This window comes from Procambarus clarkii, chromosome 57 (assembly GCF_040958095.1).
Source record: "Procambarus clarkii isolate CNS0578487 chromosome 57, FALCON_Pclarkii_2.0, whole genome shotgun sequence".
In the NCBI taxonomy this organism is placed as follows: domain Eukaryota; kingdom Metazoa; phylum Arthropoda; class Malacostraca; order Decapoda; family Cambaridae; genus Procambarus; species Procambarus clarkii.
This window is the reverse complement of record NC_091206.1, coordinates 15,799,252-15,819,962: the sequence shown is the minus strand read 5'-3', so window position 1 is coordinate 15,819,962 and position 20,711 is coordinate 15,799,252. Positions and strand designations below refer to the sequence as shown.

The 20,711-nt window shown below is 37.2% G+C and overlaps 1 protein-coding gene across 4 annotated transcripts in view; it reads right to left on the bottom strand.

Moving 5' to 3' along the window:
* LOC123745011 (E3 ubiquitin-protein ligase TRIM21) overlaps positions 1–20,711 on the bottom strand; it is a 35,494-nt gene that overhangs the window by 8,913 nt on the left and 5,870 nt on the right. The window contains exon 1 of one of the 4 annotated variants that reach the window (XM_045725262.2): positions 8,649–8,667. The exons of 1 other annotated variant lie outside the window; for it this stretch is intronic. The gene's annotated coding sequence lies outside the window, so the exon portion shown is untranslated. Of the gene's footprint in view, positions 1–690; positions 959–8,648; positions 8,668–20,711 lie in introns of those variants that run through there. 2 more of the 4 variants (XM_045725261.2, XM_069306329.1) reach the window with 2 other exon arrangements.

Here is a 20,711-nt window from a genome sequence, read left to right as displayed (position 1 = left end):
TTACCTGATTCTGTTCACCTAACAGTAAATAATTACATGTACTGTTGGACTTAAGTACATGGTTAAGTTACAAGGTACTGTACATAAGTACATGGACGCTATTGAGGGCTGCATCTTAGAAAAGGTTAAAAGTTGGTCTAGGAGAACTTGGATAAGCCTAACAGGCTTCAGTTTCCCGACTTAGGGAAGAAAAATAGAATCAAATGCACTGCCACCTCTTAATAATCTACAGAGTACACTACCACCTAAGGACGAACAACTGGGAGAATACGTATCTCCCAACATCTGTACTGATGCAGTCATCGAGTGGACAAACCCTTCATGCAAACTGCACCTACTATCAAGAAGAAGAAGAACACCGCCTTGACCACTATCTACGTGAATGTGAACACCTGAGAGATATTAGGAATAACTGTAGAATAATAAACCCCACATTGTTTGAGTTAGGAAAACACTTTTTGTCAAATGTTGATACTGTTCTTAAAAGATTTCCCAATTTTGCACCCGCAAGATAACGTAAGCTTTTAAGGGTTGATAAATGTTAATCTTCTTGTTTGAGGAGCTGTTCACTTGAGACAGTTAAGCAAGTCCCAGCTGTGTCTGGGTACAAGTGACAGGATGAACAACCCAGCGGGTTTTCTTCCTATTGGAGAGTGTTGTACATTCTGCTATGGCGGTATGTTCACTCACAAGATGAGTGGCGCTGCCCAATAAACTCGCCCCTCGGGGCAAAATTAAAAAATTAACAGCGTCGCCTGCAGGAACCTACTCAAGATGTCTGTTGTTGTTGTTGTTAAAGTGGGTGCGGGGCAGCTACAGCACTGGGTCGTGTGAGCCCCGTCAATCCAAGAATAGGCAAAATATCTAAACGATCTAGCTGTGTGCCCCGCGGGCACGAGTTGCGTAGTCCACAGACGTTTATGAGTAGCCTGCAGGAAGCACAGAACGTCAGACGAATAGCGTTGTAGCGCAATTTCTAAAGTAATTGGTGTCTATCTGCAGAGAACGGGAAGTGTGTGGCGGGAATTTTGAATGCCATACGGGTCACAGGGGAGACGCGTCCGAGATGCATGGTTCCGTGAACAGTGGAGCCTAGGATATGACCCACCATTTCTTCTAGACTGGCAGTGCAGCGAGTCTAGAAAACCCAAGTGGTGGAGATAAGCCACACCAAACTCGTGGTGATATAATGAATGATATTTTGAAATCTCACGCCGACCCAAATAGTATGGGGTTGTACTAACCCATGCATAGCATGTCCTCAAACATCTATAGATTCGTCAGCAAACATTAATAATTTATTACTTATTAATGACATTAATATAAAAGCCAGTTTAATGAAGCAAAAACATATTATATTTCTATTCAAACCCTTATTTCTACCACCCTGCCACGAAACCTAATTATAGTACTGTACTCTTATCGAGGACTGCCTAGGTCAACTATAGTACTGACTTCTTCAAAGATACAACCCCACAACAGTTGCCTAAGTCCCCTATTTACCGCCATTTTCCTCTCGTTTCCTATTTCATATCTGACTATTATCATTGTGCTTGTATTTATTAGTAATGAAAGGCCCAGTGGATCAAGATGGATATCCTTAGATGGCCACCCTCAATGTATAATTAACTAAAGTAAATATAGGTAACTAATTTTGTGGTTCATCGAAACTCGACAATTAAAAAATATATATTCTGCAAGGTGTAATGATGTTGGGCGAGTTAGGAGTGAGGAACTAATACAGAGATTAAAGACAGCAATAGAATTAGTTAGGAGCAAGGGAGGAATCCTGATCATATGTAGCATTCTTCCAAGAAAGGGAGTGGGAAATGAATGGATGTCGAGGGCACTTGGTGTAAATTGCCGGCTAGAAAGATATTGCAAATCTAATGCAATATCTTTCATAGACAACTGGGGACACTTCTATGGAAGAAATGAAATGTATGCTCGGGATGGGGTGCATGTATCGAGGGCTGGGGTTGTTGCTGTTGCGAACTCGTTGGAACCAGTGTTTAGAGGTGTTTGTTTGGGTTTAAACCGTTAGTAGATAGTGGTATGGGAATTGATTTGGAGGAAGGAGGTAATAAAAGTATGTGTTTGAGGGAGAAAGGAATTGGCAAAATGATCAGGGAAATTGAAGGGCCTCAAAATAACAATTCACTTAGGGTATATTAAGATATAAAGTCACTGTAACTATATAAGAAAAGTGCGTTACCTAATTTTTTTGAGATATATACAAGAGTTGTTACATTCTTGTACAGCCACTAGTACGCGTAGCGTTTCGGGCAAGTCCTTAATCCTATTGTCCCTGGAATACGATCCCCTGCCGCGAAGAATCGTTTTTTCATCCAAGTACACATTTTACTGTTGCGTTAAACAGAGGCTACAGTTAAGGAATTGCGCCCAGTAAATCCTCCCCGGCCAGGATACGAACCCATGACATAGCGCTCGCGGAACGCCAGGCGAGTGTCTTACCACTACACCACGGAGACTGCATAAAGTGGATTTCACTTTTGTATATACTAGTAGTTTTTTTTTCATCATATATAGATGATAAAATACAAAATACCTTTAAGAGCATTATAAGAAATCAAATTTCAACACTGGGCAACAAAAATTCATTGCAGAACGAAGTAGATTCTCATACCAGATATGATTGAAGGCCACAGGACTAACAACATTGCAAACCAGACATGATAGGGCTGATCTCGTCGAAATTTGTAAAATACTGAACAATTTGGAAGATATTGATCTGGACCATTTTTTCAAGAAGAATTCTGAAGAAGAATTCTGAAGAATTTCAAGAAGAATTTTTTTCAAGAATTCTGATAAGATGGACGATTGAGTGAGCAAGATCTGCAGTTGGCTGTAAAACCTAATATTACTTGACTATTTTGAAGGTATATGTGATTAGTTGTATGAAATTTTTTTGTTGTATGTTGAAATTTAGTTGTATGAAAAAACGGACCCCCATCATGCGCCCGGCGTTTTCGGGTGACCGAGCGGCAACACTGAAAAGTGCATACTCTTTTCGCTGTCCTGACCCTAATTTTCGATGTACTGATTTCATTTTTGTACCAATGTGTTCGCAATAGAATGATCTATAAGAACATATGTATATGTCACCAAAGCATGAGTTAAATCACACAAAAAGCTGAAGAACTACATCGATCACTAGCCGTGAGCTCCAAACAGCGACGAAATGTTTCCATTCTTTTCACGGTTGTCAACTCCACACTTGTCCTACAGCGTTAAATTTGGTATCACTGTGATCGCAATTAAATTCCCTACACGGACATATGCATATAAATGTAGAATCATGATCGCGGCCCACACCAAGAGTGTGTGAAGTAGGCGATTACCCTCGCCGTGTCAACAATTCAATAGTCTTTCCACTAAGTTACAATACAATGCCGTTCTCCCAAATAGGCCATGTGCCTATTAGAGAAAACGGATATTTAATGGCAAACATTTTCATACTAACCCCAAGTCGATCGAATAAGAATTGGATTTTATACCAATATTTTTTAATCGCGTGTAAATTTACGACTCTGGTGCGGAACCGATAGAAATAAACACGTCGTATATTTACGACCCGGCTGCGTGAAAGTGTAGTAAAGGAATGTGGTATGTGGTAAAAGATACAAACATGAATTTGGCAGAAAAGGCTGGCAATTATGAAAGTTTTTATTTCTATTGTGTAGGCTATGTAAACGTTTAATAAATTTAGTAGAAAGATAGAATATATATATGGAAATTTGATTAGTGTTTTTCTCTAAAATATAATGCTATTTCTGGCCCACCCAGGAAACAAACACAGGATTCCCAGTTATGAGTCGAGAATGAAGCCCATTGCACAATGAGACTCAACTAAGTGTAAGGCATTCTTATGGTTAAGAATAGGAATGGAAATAATGACAATCTACAAATTAAAGAGCTTCTCAACTACATTGCTCATGTTATATAATTCAAGCAAAGGATTTCCTGATACCAGAGGAAGGAAATTGTTATAATCCTCATCAGGGGAAAGTGCCTTTATTCAAGGCAGGTGGCTGAGCGGACAGAACACTGGACGCATGATCCTGTGGTCCCAGGTTCGACCCTGGGCGCCGGTGAGAAACAATGGGCAGAGTTTCTTTCATCCTGATGCCCCAATTACCTAGCAGTTAATAGGTACCTGGGAGTTAGTCAGCTGTCATGGGCTGCTTCCTTGGGGTGGAGGCCTGGTTGAGGACCGGGCTGCGTGGACACTAAGCCCCAAAATCATTTCAAGATAAGGCTAAGTAGTGCGAATTTAGTGAATATTATGTTACAATCATATGGAGCAAGAGGCAAGTAATAATGTATATTTTAAGAAACCAGCTTAATGTGTGTGGGAAAGAAGTGGAATGAGAGGAGCAGGGGATATCTGTTCAAAAAACAATTCATGCCTTGACTCTTGATTTTGGCACCTGTTTCCTATACATTCAGCATGGTTTGTATTGTACCCTGTAACTTATCTGAATTTACCACTGGATCACCATTTCTAGTGGCCACGATGAAGACAGGAAGCCAGTGGCTTGTTAAATGTCCCCCAATTTTTCATGATTATTTTATCCAGCTGAATTTTGAACTGTAGCAGTGTCTTGGCATTTAAGGCATTGGTGGGTAGGCAGTTCCATGGGTTCATGACCCTGCAGGTGAAAAAGCATCTCCTGTGTTCTGTACTATATTGTGGTTTGTTGAGCAAGAAACCATTGCTCCTTGTATGTGCTACATTTGACTTCTTGAAAAAATGGTCCAGATCAATATCTTCCAAATTGTTCAGTATTTTACAAATTTCGACGAGATCAGCCCTATCATGTCTGGTTTGCAATGTTGTTAGTCCTGTGGCCTTCAATCATATCTGGTATGAGAATCTACTTCGTTCTGCAATGAATTTTTGTTGCCCAGTGTTGAAATTTGATTTCTTATAATGCTCTTAAAGGTATTTTGTATTTTATCATCTATATATGATGAAAAAAAAACTACTAGTATATACAAAAGTGAAATCCAAACGTGATTGGTAGAATTTAGATACACCAAATAAACGTCATTGTATGAAACTTGTAATGACTAAGACCTGCTGTGAAAATGACTTAAGTATAGATGAATTAATAATTATGAAGAGTGCATAAATTCCTTAATAAACACTAGTATAGATGTTTATATTGCTTAAGTAGTATTTGAGGTTCTACAGTAAATCAATTGGCATACGTTAGTAAAGACAAGATCTTGATTTTTATCATAGCAGATTTTTTACAAAGGATATTTCAGAGAAGTTATTAAATTACACAAAGATGAAAGCTATTGGCAGGAAGTTTAAAAAATTATTGATAAAGTGTTGTATGACATCACTGGGAGAGATGGAGGGCACAGCCTGAGTGAGCATTGCCTATTATATATACATAAATTTGCTGTCAAATTGTCTTTGTATACAGTTCTTCAAAGTTTTATGGCATCCTTCTTAATGGAAAAAAAAAGAGATCCTAAACCATATTAATTATTTACTTATTCATGATTTAAGATTTGAGAATTGATTTGAAAGCTAATATTATGTTTTATGATACTAAAATAAATATTTTATCAAAGATTTTACCACAGTATTTTATTTTCAGGAACCGTTTGATGTGACCGAACTTGCTGGATGATATGATCGAATCCTTGAACCTGTGCATGGCTACTATGGGGCACTTCTGAGCAACATGGATAGCTGTGGGGACCTCTCCTCTGCCTGGATAGATGTGGGGGTCCTTCTGTCCTGCCCCATGGATAGTCATGGGAAAGCCCATGATTACCCACTGGATACCCTTAGTACCAAGGATATACTTGACCTCAGCAGATCACTGCTAGTCTTTGGGGTTCTTCATGACATGGCTAAATTTTCCACTTTACTTGATGGTAAGCATTGTTGGTCTGGCTCCACCATAGCAAGGCACCAATTCCACTGCTAGTCTTGGAACTCCTTCAGTCTGACTAGCACAGAGGGGGGGGGGGGCTTCCCACCCCCTCTAAGCTAGCCTTGAGTCTCTTTCTTTCTTCAATGGGTTGCCTTGGATCCCCTCTTCAAACCAGCACCTCTTCACATCCCAGTGTATCTTGTGGGATACAGTTACCATCTAGGAAGCATTGGGGACTCTTTCCTCCCTGCTAACCAAAGGGACCGAGCAAGTATTTCTTGGCAAACCATTTTTACAATTACATTTAAGTATTTTTGCCCCTTTTTCTTTTCTTTTTATTAGGCTTACTAATTGTTATACAGTATACCTATAATATAATATGTATGCCATTTTACAGTATGCCATAACTTTGTATGCCTATTTTCCATATACTGAAGCCTAAATAATTTTATAATTTGTTTTCCATATACTGTAACCTAAAATATATTTTTTTTATATACACGTATAACCTAAATGTTTTGGATTATTTTTCGTATAACCGAAACATTTATCAACTCATTATTCTTGCACCTTAACAATATTTATAATTCCATTATAGCTTAATTTTATAACGGCTTTTATTGTAGCCTAATTATATATTATATATATATATATATTATATATATATATATATATATAATATATATATATATATATATATGTCGTACCTAGTAGCCAGAACGCACTTCTCTGCCTACTATGCAAGGCCCGATTTGCCTAATAAGCCAAGTTTTCATGAATTAATTATTTTTTGACTACCTAACCTACCTAACCTAACCTAACTTTTTCGGCTACCTAACCTAACCTAACCTATAAAGATAGGTTAGGTTAGGTTAGGTTAGGTAGGGTTGGTTAGGTTCGGTCATATATCTACGTTAGTTTTAACTCCAATAAAAAAACATTGATCTCATACATAATGAAATGGGTAGCTTTATCATTTCATAAGAAAAAAATTAGAGAAAATATATTAATTCAGGAAAACTTGGCTTATTAGGCAAATCGGGCCTTGCATAGTAGGCTGAGAAGTGCATTCTGGCTATTAGGTACGACATATTATATATATATATATATATATATATATATATATATATATATATATATATATATATATATATATATATATATATATATATATATATATATATATATAAAATAATATTGCTTTTTTTCAAATTTTTGCATGCAGCATAACTAATGTTCTCTTCCTACAGTGTAACTATTATCTCTCTATAGCGTAACTATTGTTCTCTCCCTATAGCATGACTAATGTTCTCTCCCTACAGGGTAACTAATGTTCACTCCCTACAGGGTAACTAATGTTCTCTCCCTACAGGGCAACTAATGTTCTCTCCCTACAGGGTAACTAATGTTCTCTCCCTACAGGGTAACTAATGTTCTCTCCCTACAGGGTAACTAATGTTCTCTCCCTACAGGGTAACTAATGTTCTCTCCCTACAGGGTAACTAATTTTATTTCCTTAATGAGCATGTGGACACTGCCACTAAGGAGGATATCCACACTTGTCCCATCCTGTAAGGGTGTTCTTTATTCCAACCTCTACCCAGTTATTCATTCCTCAATTCTTGCCCGTTGGTAGGGTTGTTGGTCTAATGTTATTGGTAACAAACTACATTCTCTTAGGGCAGCATGTCCCCATGCCCTTCCTCCTACCACCGTAACCGGTGATGGGAAATGGCTCTGACAAGGATATGTATTGGCCATACATGTTTAACTTTCGGGCACTTACTGGAGCGCTGCCCTGCTCCTTAGTGTCCAAATTGCATTGTCCTTCTTACGGTCCATGCATATCCTTGTTGAATGTCCAGACTTTCAAGGCATGTGCGCGTCTTGCGTCCCATCTGTCCCTTGCTGTTACTTCTCTCGATAGAATTCTTGGCGAATCGGATACCTTTTATATCGTTCACCTTAGGTGCTTTTGTTCTTGTATTGACATCCTTGGTGGTATTTAATACCTTTCAATTCCCAGTTTTGGTGCTTTCTTTTGATAATTATTACTTTTTAACTTAACATGGCCTACAAAAGCCAATGAGGCTGTCATTTGTTATTCAGATACAAATGATAGACACTGTCATACATAAAGATACTGCAATGTACTTGCAAGTGCTTGAAATTGGCTACAAGCTCTTGACTGCAACTGGGAAACTCGACTACTGATACAGGAACAACAATAACAGCAGTATATTGTTGATAACGGTACAACTTACAAAGGACACCAGTCTGCTAGTTTACTAGAATTGAGAACTTTTCAAGCCAATGTAATAGACGTATGATTAATGTAGCAGGAATGTCCCGTATATGGCAAGGTGTTGACCTTAGTATTGGTATTCATGGAGTAAGTGCTTCTGTCCCAATGCAAGGACACTTAAATGTTTAGTAACATACAAATTTTTTTTTTTTAACTGTCTAACCAGAAATGCTTTCTAGATAATTTTTATTGTAGCCTAAAGTATATACAGTACTGTATTTTCAAGTTGGCATTGCTAAATTAAAGTCAAAGGAATGTTGAAAGAGAAATTACTGTATAATTCTCTTATTGCAATTGTACACTTAACACATTACCTGACAGCGATTAATAACGCCAAAATTATTTAAGGTACAGTATTGCAATGTTATTTTCAGGTATCGGTATGTAACTCAATAAGGTAGAAAGAAGAGAAATTTAACACTTACATATGGATGTCTAAGTCATTTGTCATAATCCAGCAGGTTTTGTCGGTATATCAGCTCATTCTCTTATTTCAATGTCGACTTCATGTTAGATGAGAAAAATCTGCTGGAAGTATTGCATGTGCTGGATTAGTAATGCTGTATGAAAGGAGATCACACACGTCTCATGTATTTAAGCTTCCAGGGAGTGGGGGGGGGGGATACCAAGGAGGGAAAGGTGTGCAAGTACAGTATGTTAGGACAATGGAATTCAACCATGTCCCCAAGCCAAGGATGAGGCTGTCTGCACTGTAACCTATCCAGTTACTGGCCAGACACTAGTACAGGTACTTAATTTGATGACCAAATAATGTGTATCTTGTCCACTCTACTACATCTATTTTAGGATAATGTAACATTTCCCATGCAGTCAAACCATCAACAGAAAAACAATTAGAAATGGGCTTAAAAACTAAAAATAACCTTGATGAGAGCAGAACTGACTGCTCTCAATGATAGGCAATACAGTAACTATTTTGCACCAAGTTTGTAAATTCTTATGCAGAATTTTTTTTCCAGCCCTTATTATTTTCACTTTCACACCATTGCCATTTTTTGAAGCCCATACCCATAATGCTTAGTATTTAAATATATATATATATATATTAGTATTTAATATGTTTATTAAATATAAAGCAGACAAAATTTAGGTTACAGCTTCAATAAAAGCCAACAATTTGATGCAATATTTAATAGATCCTTCATCAGCCACTGGTAAATAATGTTTTGTACTTTGACTTTGTATAAACTGTTAAGACAAAACACTGATGAAAGTGTACTACTGGTATATTTCAAATACAAATCAATAACCCACAATTTTATAAGATAATGACCACAATTTACTTGCAATGAGATGGAAGATGCCATTTTTCAATCAAATACTTCTATTTATAAACTAAATTGCACAGTTTGTATGTAAACTCTCTGAAATACCAATTGAAACATTTTAATGCAAATAAAAAATATTTCTGAAGGTTGAACAAAAAGCTATTACAGTATAACTAAATATAAAACTTTATATTTCTATATATTAAAATTGTCATCAGTGTATCACAATAGCAATGATAGCCTGACTGATTAATCCTAGAACATTTTACAACTGAACTTTATATAATAATATGCTTCAAGCTAATTGAGCATTGCAAGACTTTACATGTAAAAATACTAAGAAAAAAAGGATTGTTCCAACAACACCCACTGTAATGCATCTATCCTAAAATGCAGAAAAAATACAGTATTGTGAACCAATAAAAAAGAAAAAATTACCATCTCCAGTAGCGTTCATTATTGTACAATATCTGAAATTGCCCTCTGCTGAATAAACTAAAGGAGATAAAAATAATCCTTGTTATAAAAATTGTCTAAAGCCTCTACCTTGCACTTCACTGGTACTGTATACAAGTCTGACAATTACCGGTATTAAAAAAAGAAAATGCATTCAATAGATAACAAAATAGGTAACAGCTACAAACGGCACAAAGCTTGGAAAGTATATTAAAAGTTTTAAAGTAAACAACCACATCAGAACTGGTATTAATTTTTTCTTTGACATATTGACATGTACTATACTTAAATATACAGTACTGTACTTTCAACTAAGAATACAAAATATGGCTTTCACACTTGCATATACTGGTACCAGAATTGTTTAATGTCATATAATTCTCGCAATTGTGATCTGACTGTATTGTGATGTCGAATAATAACCAATTGCTTCTATGACTTCTCGCCTATCAAAACCTACACATGGTTAAATTTATTTAATTTTTTACGAAATGGAGTATAGTAAATCCACCAAGATTTAGTTCAAAGAAAATACAGAATGATACCGTTTAATGTTAAAAATAATGCAATAATGAATAGTTCTCCAATCGATATTAAAAGTTTTTAAAAAGATAATTCATACATCTATACAGGTGCATTTATGCATCTGAAAAACCATCACACGCACGCACGCACACACACACGGGCCATGCAACTGAATGGACAGCGCTCTGGAGGGTCATAGTCCTAACTTCAACTCCTGGCTGAGGTGGAAAGAAATGGGCAGAGTTTCACTGATGTCCCTATCACCTAGTAGTAAATAGGTACCTGGGAATTAGCGGCTATGGGCTGCTTCCTGGGGATGTGTAATGACCTAAGTGTAGTTACAGGAGGAGAGCTACGCTCATGGTGTCCCATCTTCCCAGCACTGTCATATAACGCTTTGAAATTACCGACGGTGTTGGCCTCCACCACTTTCTCACCTAACTTGTTCCAACTGTCTACCACTGTTTGCAAAAGTGAATTTTCTTATGTTTCTTGGGGGCTTTGTTTAGTTTAAATCTACGACCTCTTCTGCTTGAAGTTCCAGGTCTCTGGAATTCTTCCCTATCAATTTTATCGATTCGTGTTACTATTTACGCTGTATATTCTAGCTCGAACAAAAGTTGTGTGTGTGTGTTAGAAAAATCTATAGTAGATATAATAGAGGAAAAATAGATTGGTTAGAAAGGCAGGGTCCAAAAGCTAATACTGTCGCTCGATTCTACAGACAAAAATAGTAAATACACACTCACTTTGTGCAACAAGAGATGTAAATGGAAATATTATAACCTGCAAAATATCTAATAGTGTAAAGATGACCTGTGCTATTTATTATTTATTCAGCAGAGTAGTTAGAAAATTAAACCTTTTTTGTCATTTATGATTGATGCAAAAGCTGTTGCATTACATTCACAGCAAAATACTAGCTTTAATGGTGTCACCATTATTGGTAATGGTGACAGTACTAATTGAAATAGTTATAAGCAGAGATGGTTGTAAAGATAATGGCTTTAGGAACAAATATAGTAATAAATGGTAGTAGAACTCATAGTATACACCTGACACACACCTGTGTCAGGTGTGTCATACACCTGAAGTAGTGTTGCACCTGCAATACACAATATACCACTACCCCTATAGTACACAGTACAGTGCTTCACCCGTAGATAGTTCTGCCCATTTCAATAGCTACTGTATTCAAGTAGCATTTACCCCACACCAAACCTCAACACATACTGCTATACATGTTGAGGCACTTCACAACAGAAGTAACAGATGTGTTGTGAAGTGCGTATTTTGATACATGGCTGGGAAAAATTTGTATTTAGCCCTTAAACTGCTCTGGGCTATATGGCCTTCAACACCCCACAGGGGGAAAAAAAAAAAAAGGCGTTGACAGAGCAATCGCCGGAGGCAGTCAGCTCCACCCGAGCTGTCACAAAGATATTATTACCTAATTATCTCAATATCTGATTTTTTCTAGGTGTTTTTGCAGTAATATTATTCAATAGTGTGATATATTTATATAATAAAATGTGAATCATCGCTATACTCAAAAGTATTGTAATCATATTAGTGATTCAATTATTATGTTCATAAAACAATAAACAAATAGTTTTGCTGTTATTACACTATATACACACAGGTTATATACAAGTATCTACAAGTTTTGTTCACAATAACTGTACAACTAAGCTGGTATGGTGCCCAAAGATCATAGTGGCCACCCTTACACAGCGTGACAAGTCATGCAGATGGTGCCACCTCCCTCACCAAAAATGAGTTCTAACATACTCCTTTTGCTGTTATTACAATATATATACACATTACATACAAGTATCTACATTTGTGTTCACCATAGCAAACCACTAAGCTGGTATGGTGAGTGCAGACAGTAACAGGTGGCCACACATATGTACACCACATATGTAAGACCAATCCTGGAGTATGCGGCCCCAGCATGGAGCCCGTACCTTGTCAAGCACAAGACGAAGCTGGAAAAAGTCCAAAGGTATGCCACTAGACTAGTCCCATAACTAAGAGGCATGAGTTACGAGGAAAGGCTGCGGGAAATGCACCTTACGACACTGGAAGACAGAAGAGCAAGGGGAGACATGATCACAACCTACAAAATCCTCAGAGGAATCGTCCGGGTAAACAAGGATGAACTATTCAACACTGGTGGGATGCGAACAAGGGGACACAGGTGGAAACTGAGTACCCACATGAGCCACAGAGACGTTAGAAGGAACTTTTTCAGTGTCAGAGTAGTTAACGGATGGAATGCATTAGGCAGTGATGTGGTGGAGGCTGACTCCATACACAGTTTTAAATGTAGATATGATAGCGCCCAGTAGGCTCAGGAATCTGTACACCAGTTGATTGACAGTTGAGAGGCAGGACCAAAGAGCCAAAGCTCAACCCCCGCAAGCACAAATAGGCGAGTAGGTGAGGTGAGTACACAGATTCGGCAGATAATGCTACAGCCCTCCCTCAACATTACTCCTCCCACAATACTATGCACAGCACAAATTATCACAATAATCCTGCTATCAGAATCCTGGTATTTTTATCAGTCAGGGGTCTTCTGTAATACTATCATCGCTAATACCAGTTACATATATTTCTGACATTTTTAAGCGATGCTGTGGTCACAAGCTGAACAGCAGTGCTGTGAACTCAGTATGTACCAGCCTTGGTGGCTCACTCAGTACTGAGGCTCTCACACTCTGGAATGTTGCCCACAACTTTTTTTTTTTTTTAAATGGCATCTGTTTACAAGAGCCCTGAGGAAGCTGGTGTGAACCCCGTGTAGCCACGGGACTTAAATCTTGCGTTGTACTCCCAATCATCATATGATGTCGTGCACAATTTATCGACAGTTACTCAAGACATCACATGATGTTTTGTGCAGTTTAAGAGTTAAATATTGTTATCTTTTACATTTTTCAGTATGTACTGTACCATATAATTGACATGATTCTGCTTAGCAAGAACCTTTCCACTTTCTGCCACTGTACATTACTATACTGTACAGTACTTGTAAGAGATAGCCTATGTCTACTTCATTCAGAGTTACACAAAAGCAGATCATGTTTGAGCTGATACACATTGCCGTTTTGTGGATACAGGAGCAGGGATCATTATGCCGCATCTTTAACCAATTTATCATAGTTGTTCTCAAGTGTCTAATGGTGTTGGCTTACATAGCCTACTCTTGCTGCCTCCTTTCCCTAACTACCAACATTAGGTAAACTCGCCCAACTACCACCATTATGTAAAGAATACCTTAGTACTACCTGTGCTAAGCCATTTTTTAACGATGATCTTAAGCTGTGTCTTTTTCTAATTATTGATGGTTTCAAACAGTCCTCTTGATTTTCATGTATCTTTAAATAATCATGTGTATGTATAGTAAGGAAAGCAAATGAGCAAAATAGTGGTTACTGGAGGCTACTATTTAACACCAATGCAGAATTATTATATACAATTTAAATAATAATCTTGAACTCTCTATAATACTCCTAAATAGGAATGGAGTGTAATCATCAGAACCAAAAACTATTGGGCGCCAAAAAGTGACCCGAAATCTTTAAACTATTATAAGAAAAATTTAGTGATGGGGTCAATATACATGTCAATTCACATAACCTAAATTAATATTGACATTTCTTAAAAGCTGAACATGGTAGCAAGAGGCAGACTTCACATTTAAATTATGCCAAGTAAAACTAAACGAATGAGACATAGATAAACTCCAATTTCCGTTCTTAAATAAGAAACTCATCCAGAATCGATGTAGTATCCATAAAAATCTTGCAAGCATTCTTTTGATGTACGTATGATGGTCCATGCAAAATACTTAACTTCTAGCAAGTCTAGATTTTCATGAGAAGCTACATACATTCTTTATATATTTTTGCCAGCTCAAAAATAGTGATTTTAAAAGCCGTTTATAATTTCATGTACCTTTTAAAATTAAATATATTTATATTTAATATTTTACCGAGAAAGGTTTGCACAATGCATCCCATCAACAGCTTTCCAAATTCCCTAAAACTAAAAGGTAAAATTAGAAACAAGTAATTATAAAAAGGCACCACGCCAGGAAGGCTACATAGCACCATCAAATGTGCAGGATATTCAAAAGGCGTTAAATATCACTAAGGATGCAAATACGTAAACAGAAGTGCATAAGGTGAACGATATCAAAGGTATCTAATTCACTAAGAATTTTATCGAGGGGACAAGTGACCGCGAGAGACGATCGGGAAACCATATTAGAAAATAATGTCATCCTACAAACTTTCTAATGGTATAGTAACTCGTTTTACACATGTTGGGAAATACAGTACTGTACTGCTACGTATGCCAAACCTTTTCAAACTTTAAATGCTTGGGTTGGACGGTAGAGTGACAGTCTCGCTACATGCAGGTTGGCGTTCAATCCCTGACCGTCCAAGTGGCTGGGCACCATTCCTCCCCCCCCCCCTAGTCCCATCCCAAATCCTTATTCTTGATCCCTTCCCAGTGCTAATAATAATGGCTTGGCACTTTCCCCTGATAGTTCCCACCCCTTGTAGCTCACACTTCCTTTCTTTATTTACTAGGTATAAAAAATTAAAATATATTTACAAATGAAACTACCAGGTACTCTTATGTCAAGAGTCACTTCCACAGGTTAAGTGAGACCGGAGGGTAGATCATACATGCTGGTACACAGTTCTACTACCAACATTACCTTAAACCAAATTACAAACCAATGCCATCTCTTTAGCCAAAAATTAATCTTTTAATTTTTGCTTTTGGGTTGCTAGCTTGGCATAATGATCACCTGGTATTACTGTATATTACACCGAGTGTAAGCGGAATTCCAGTTATTTTAGGTAATAAAATGAATATATTCTGATACCATTGCAATCCACTACATACTAATAATAATCGCATGCATACAGTTACTCTGCCTAGTGTATTTTTAATAGCTTCAACATGAGATTAACAGAATTATCATACATGGCTCAATACACACTCATACACACGAATGATTTTGTCCTGATTCAAACACGAACTTGGGGGATGATAATATTTACACACAAATACTCGGAGATTACAAAACTCGAGCTCTCAGGCAAATTACTTGCATAAAGAAGGAAACTTAATAATAATGTGTTTAGGCTATTTGAAGATCTTTCAAGGATACTAAGCATTCAGTATTTATATGAAGCAAAGAAACAAAAACAAAAGTCTGATTTTAACTGATAAGTCTGTTTAGTATTGAAAAATATAGAAAACATCTTTGTGCTAATGTAAGATGTTCAAATATTTAGTTCACTGCAATATTAGGCTTAGCATATGCTATGTTAAGCCTAAATGCTACCTCGGGTGTTATTTCTAAAATAGTGTATTTATGGCCAGATAACAGTCAAGGAACACAGCAGTATTTAATAGCCAAGATAAGGATGTATATAGAAGCTATATAGAATGTATATAGATGTGTGCGTTTTCCTACAAACAAAAACTTCTTGAAAGGATACCTCAATTATGCTACAAAATCATACAAAACAATGGATTTAAACATATCCAATACCAGCAGTTTTCACAAAGATATTTAAAATTACTTTTATGTTCTAGTCTTACAGATTTATTCCGATAGAAGGTAAGCAAAAATACTACATTATTATTTTACACATTTCAACAAATGAATTAAATAAACTTGAAATGACTCAAAATAGTTTACAAGTGACGACATGGTCTAAAAATGTTATTTGTACATACAATATCTTTACAGAGACCTATACAAGAAAAACTCAAAACACACATATACAGTATAATTATAATATGCCATATAATTACACACACACAGTACATTTTTACTAAAGAGTTGATAAAAATAAACCCATAACATAATTTGAGTAAACTTTTAATGCAGCTAATGTACCATTGTTTGTATGCGACTTCGTTGATTGCTAAAAAAATAAAAATTAGTTTTTCGTAGCAATTGTTGTGTAGATATTTTACGAGTGTCGAGGGTTGGGTGTAGTGAAGCTAGGAAGTTTGGTGATGACAGCAAATGTGAAGGGTCAGATGTGATGACAGCAAATGTGATGGGTCAGATGTGATGACAGCAAGTGTGAAGGGGTCAGATGTGGTGATGACAGCAAATGTGCTTACCTATCAGAGACTATGGGGATGCAAGATTGAGCTCTTTATGCCCCCCCCCCCTCACCTAGCCATTTATACCCAATGTGCTAATTACCTCTGAAAAATGTTTTCTCCATATTTTTTATTAAAAGTTGTGGATGGAATTGGTTTCAACAATTGGTTAATGGAATTGGTTTCAGCCGTCAGGGGGGGCCCGACGGCCAAGTGGACAGCACTCGGGATTCGTAGTCCTAAGGTTCTGGGTTCGATTTCCAATGAAGGCAGAAACAAATGGGCATAGTTTCTTTCACCCTGATGCACCTGATGCCCTAGCAGTAAATTGGTACCTGGGAGTTAAGACAGCTGCTACAGGCTGCTTCCTGTGGGTGTGTAACAAAAAGGAGGCCTGGTCGAGGACCCGGCCACAGGAACGCTAAGCCCCGAAACCACCAAGACGAGCTCAAGGTAACAACCTCTTAAATGGTTGGGTGTAGTAATGATAGGAAGTGTGGTAGTGTGATTTTACATGGTTCTGGGAGTTCTACTACCCAAGCCCAGCCTAGGGCCAAGCTCAACTTGTGACAAACGTGGTCCAATAGACTGTTGTAGAGTGGCCCACCTATCCACTACAACCTGGTTAGTCCTGCATTTCTTGCAGAAACTTATTTAATTGCTTCTTGAAATCCTCCTTTGTTCCTCCAATATTTCTTATGCTTGCTGGGTGAATGGTTAGATTTAACAATACTTATGCGTAGCAGTGTGAAGCGTACGGTGCAAGATGCTACTGTGAAGGGGGGTCAGATGTTAATGCCTTATCTTTAAAGCCGTTTTCCTAAAATACATCTCAATTCTTTCCTGGCAAGTGCCTCCCCATCCTATCAAAAATAGGAAAGATGAGGTATGATGATTCATGGTTTCTATGCAAAGGTAGGTTTAATAAGAAAACTTTATGCTCTAGTTACAGCCACAAACATGTACATAATGTGTCTAAGGCACTGAAGACCCTAAATCTCATGTGTTGCAGTGACTTACCGACAGCCTGGCCCAGTGTTACAATCATACAGGTAATTTATTTCCAATTTCCTTGCACATGCATCAGTAATGGTATGTAATATCAATATTACTCTTATTCTTTAATGGCACAAATTTAGTTTATAAGATTAAAACGCATTTAACTAGCGCTCTTTCTACCCAACACTGAAAAAAACATGTAAAAGTACGAACAAGTACAGTATACCAAACATTTCGTATGTAACAAAATTACTGAAATCATTCTCGGTTCTTTGCTACCAGGGCTGTCTTATTTCCGTACTGTAGCTCCACAATTACTGTCCAAAAATAAAGTAAACAATTTGAAGCCATTTCAAGTACATAGTCTACACAAGACAAATATTAAATCTGGTTCTGTTTAAGTTGGTTAAAATAACTGTTTGAACCAAGAGAGTCATAATTTTTTGGCATTGGTAATAAAAAAAAAATTACTTCATATATTCATACACATTAAACATAACCTGAAAAACACTGCAAAATCTTACTGTATTGTATTATATATACACAATACATTATACATAATATATAATGCATAATACATTATACATAATATATACAGTACTGTACATAATGTATATACAGAATACAAATCATTTTAAATGTCCTGTATTAGACGATAAAATAATATAGTTAACAAAATAGACCTTTGAGAAAACAAAATTTTCCTTGACAAATAATCACCAGTTCTTAAATTACCCATCTGGCAATGTTTTATACAAATTAAAACAATTAAAATTCACATCTGGACAGAGTAGATCAGAAGTGATGTCTTGCACTTCAGTAATCTACATTTAACAATAAAATGTTAAATTGAATATTATACTGTACTACTGAACTGTAATCCCCAACCCCACCCTCCAAAATAAAAGTGCACAATACAGTATTAAGATTTTTTCTACGGGCAATAAGTGGTCTTCAAAAATAGTAAAATAAGTAACAATATAAACTACAGGATAAAATCAGCGTCTGGAATGCCTGTTATAAGGCTCTTGACGATTCCTGCCAGACCTGTCATTGTGGCCGTGAAAGCCACCCTGATCATTGTACCTCTGATGCCGAGAAGTGTTATCAGGCCTTTCACTCTCTCTGTGGTACCTGTCATTATTGTGCCTATTACTGTTATTTGGAAATTCCAATCTACTGTAGTCAAAACGACCGTGTTGTTGTTGTAACCGAGCTAACATTTTAGAATTATCCTCGGCTTGTCTGTTAAATTGAGACTTTATAGCCTGCATAGTGTGATTATCGACAGCTGAAGGTCTTCCAGTCCTGTTGTCATACTGTGGATTTTGCCCATGATATGAGGAGTGTCTCTGGTTTGAATGACTTCTGTTATAAGTTATTGAGCCATCTCTATCATACGTACGATGCCTATGAGCATTCAACAATGGATTAGCAGAGAGGGGAACAGGATGATGAGCAGCAAGGTAAGCCATCTGTTGAGCCATTGCTACACACCTCATTTGGTTTTGGTAATCACCCACTGTTGCTCCTATGGGACTTGGAGCAGCACCCAGGAGGGACTGCTGCACACATTGATCAGAATTTGCACGGTTTTCTGGAGAAAATGAATCGAGAGTGTGTATGCCACCTGGCGATGTCTTGGCTCCCTTCTGCTGTAGATCTTGAAGGTATCGACTCTGCACCCTTAGACTGCGATAGAACATCTGGGTTCCATTCAACATCTCTATGGCATATGGCACAGACACCTCATGCCGAAAACAAACGAAAGCAAAATTTTTATATTTGCCAGTTGCTTTGTCTTTAGGAATTCTAACGTAGTGAAGAGGGCCAGCCTGCAAAAACAAGTTGTGGTAATGAAGTACAGTACTGTGGCTATTTTAACACCAGTTAGGCAATCTAATTTTAAATAATATGCTATACCATTACACAACTGATTATTAATAAACAAACATAAAAATAACAATCATTTTCTGTATCATCTGAAATCAACCGTATATACTGAATGTATATATGGTCGACTTAATGACATATCAACCATGTATACTGTATATATACTGAATGAGCTTAGTTATCTGAAACCGAGTGAACTGGATATTTGGGCTATCCAGCCAAAATCAAGTCCGGATAACTTTTCTGGCAAAGCTTTGCTATATCTGGACAGAAATCTGGAAAACTAGGGATTTTGCTGGATAACCAAGGATGGCATTGGGCCATATCGTATTAAACCCATACCACAGTGGCTCGATATGTGGGGTATGGGAAGTGTTGGGGTAGGTGGTGTCAAAGGATTGGGGATAGTCGGAAGGTACCGTCTGGGGAACGAGAGGCATGTGGAGTGGCCTATGATTACTGTATAACCAAAAATTATATTAAAATAATTCATTACAGTAAAAAAAAAAAAAAAAAAATTATCTAATATAATAAGCACAAATACGTGTATCTTAAAAACTGTGTACACAGACTGAAGACTGAAGTTTCCTGCTAAAATTAGGGGGATTTTTTTTCCCGCATGGTGGCCTACGTAATGTACCTACCTGCCCCCAACTCGACCTGTCCAGGCATGATCAAGCCATGTACTCTCGACCCCTCGCATTTACACCACAGTGCCATTCCATTAGTGAAAACATTTTGTTTTCTGCAAGATGTAGTTAAATTTTTTGGTTCTCTTGCTAGTTTCCCCTCATACGACAGGTTGAAACACACTGAAATTTGGCTTTTGGAGTATGAATGATAACTATTAATAAGGCACCAATCAGTTTTGATGATTTTTGTTGATGGACTTAACATTGCAAAAAACAGTTGGAGCCTTGGGAAAGCTATTGAGGATATTTGTATATTTATCTTCAGTATTTATAAATACAAGGGCTCTGCACATACTCTAAGCCATTCTCTGAAAGGCTAAGAAGTATGTGGCCATAGAATGGCCATAGGAATTCTACGTTAGACTTCGTATGGGAATTCCTATAGGAATTCTACGTTAGACTTCGTATGGGAATTCCTATAGGAATTCTACGTTAGAATTCCTATGGCCATTCTCTTAGCCATAAAACTCTGAACTGCAATACC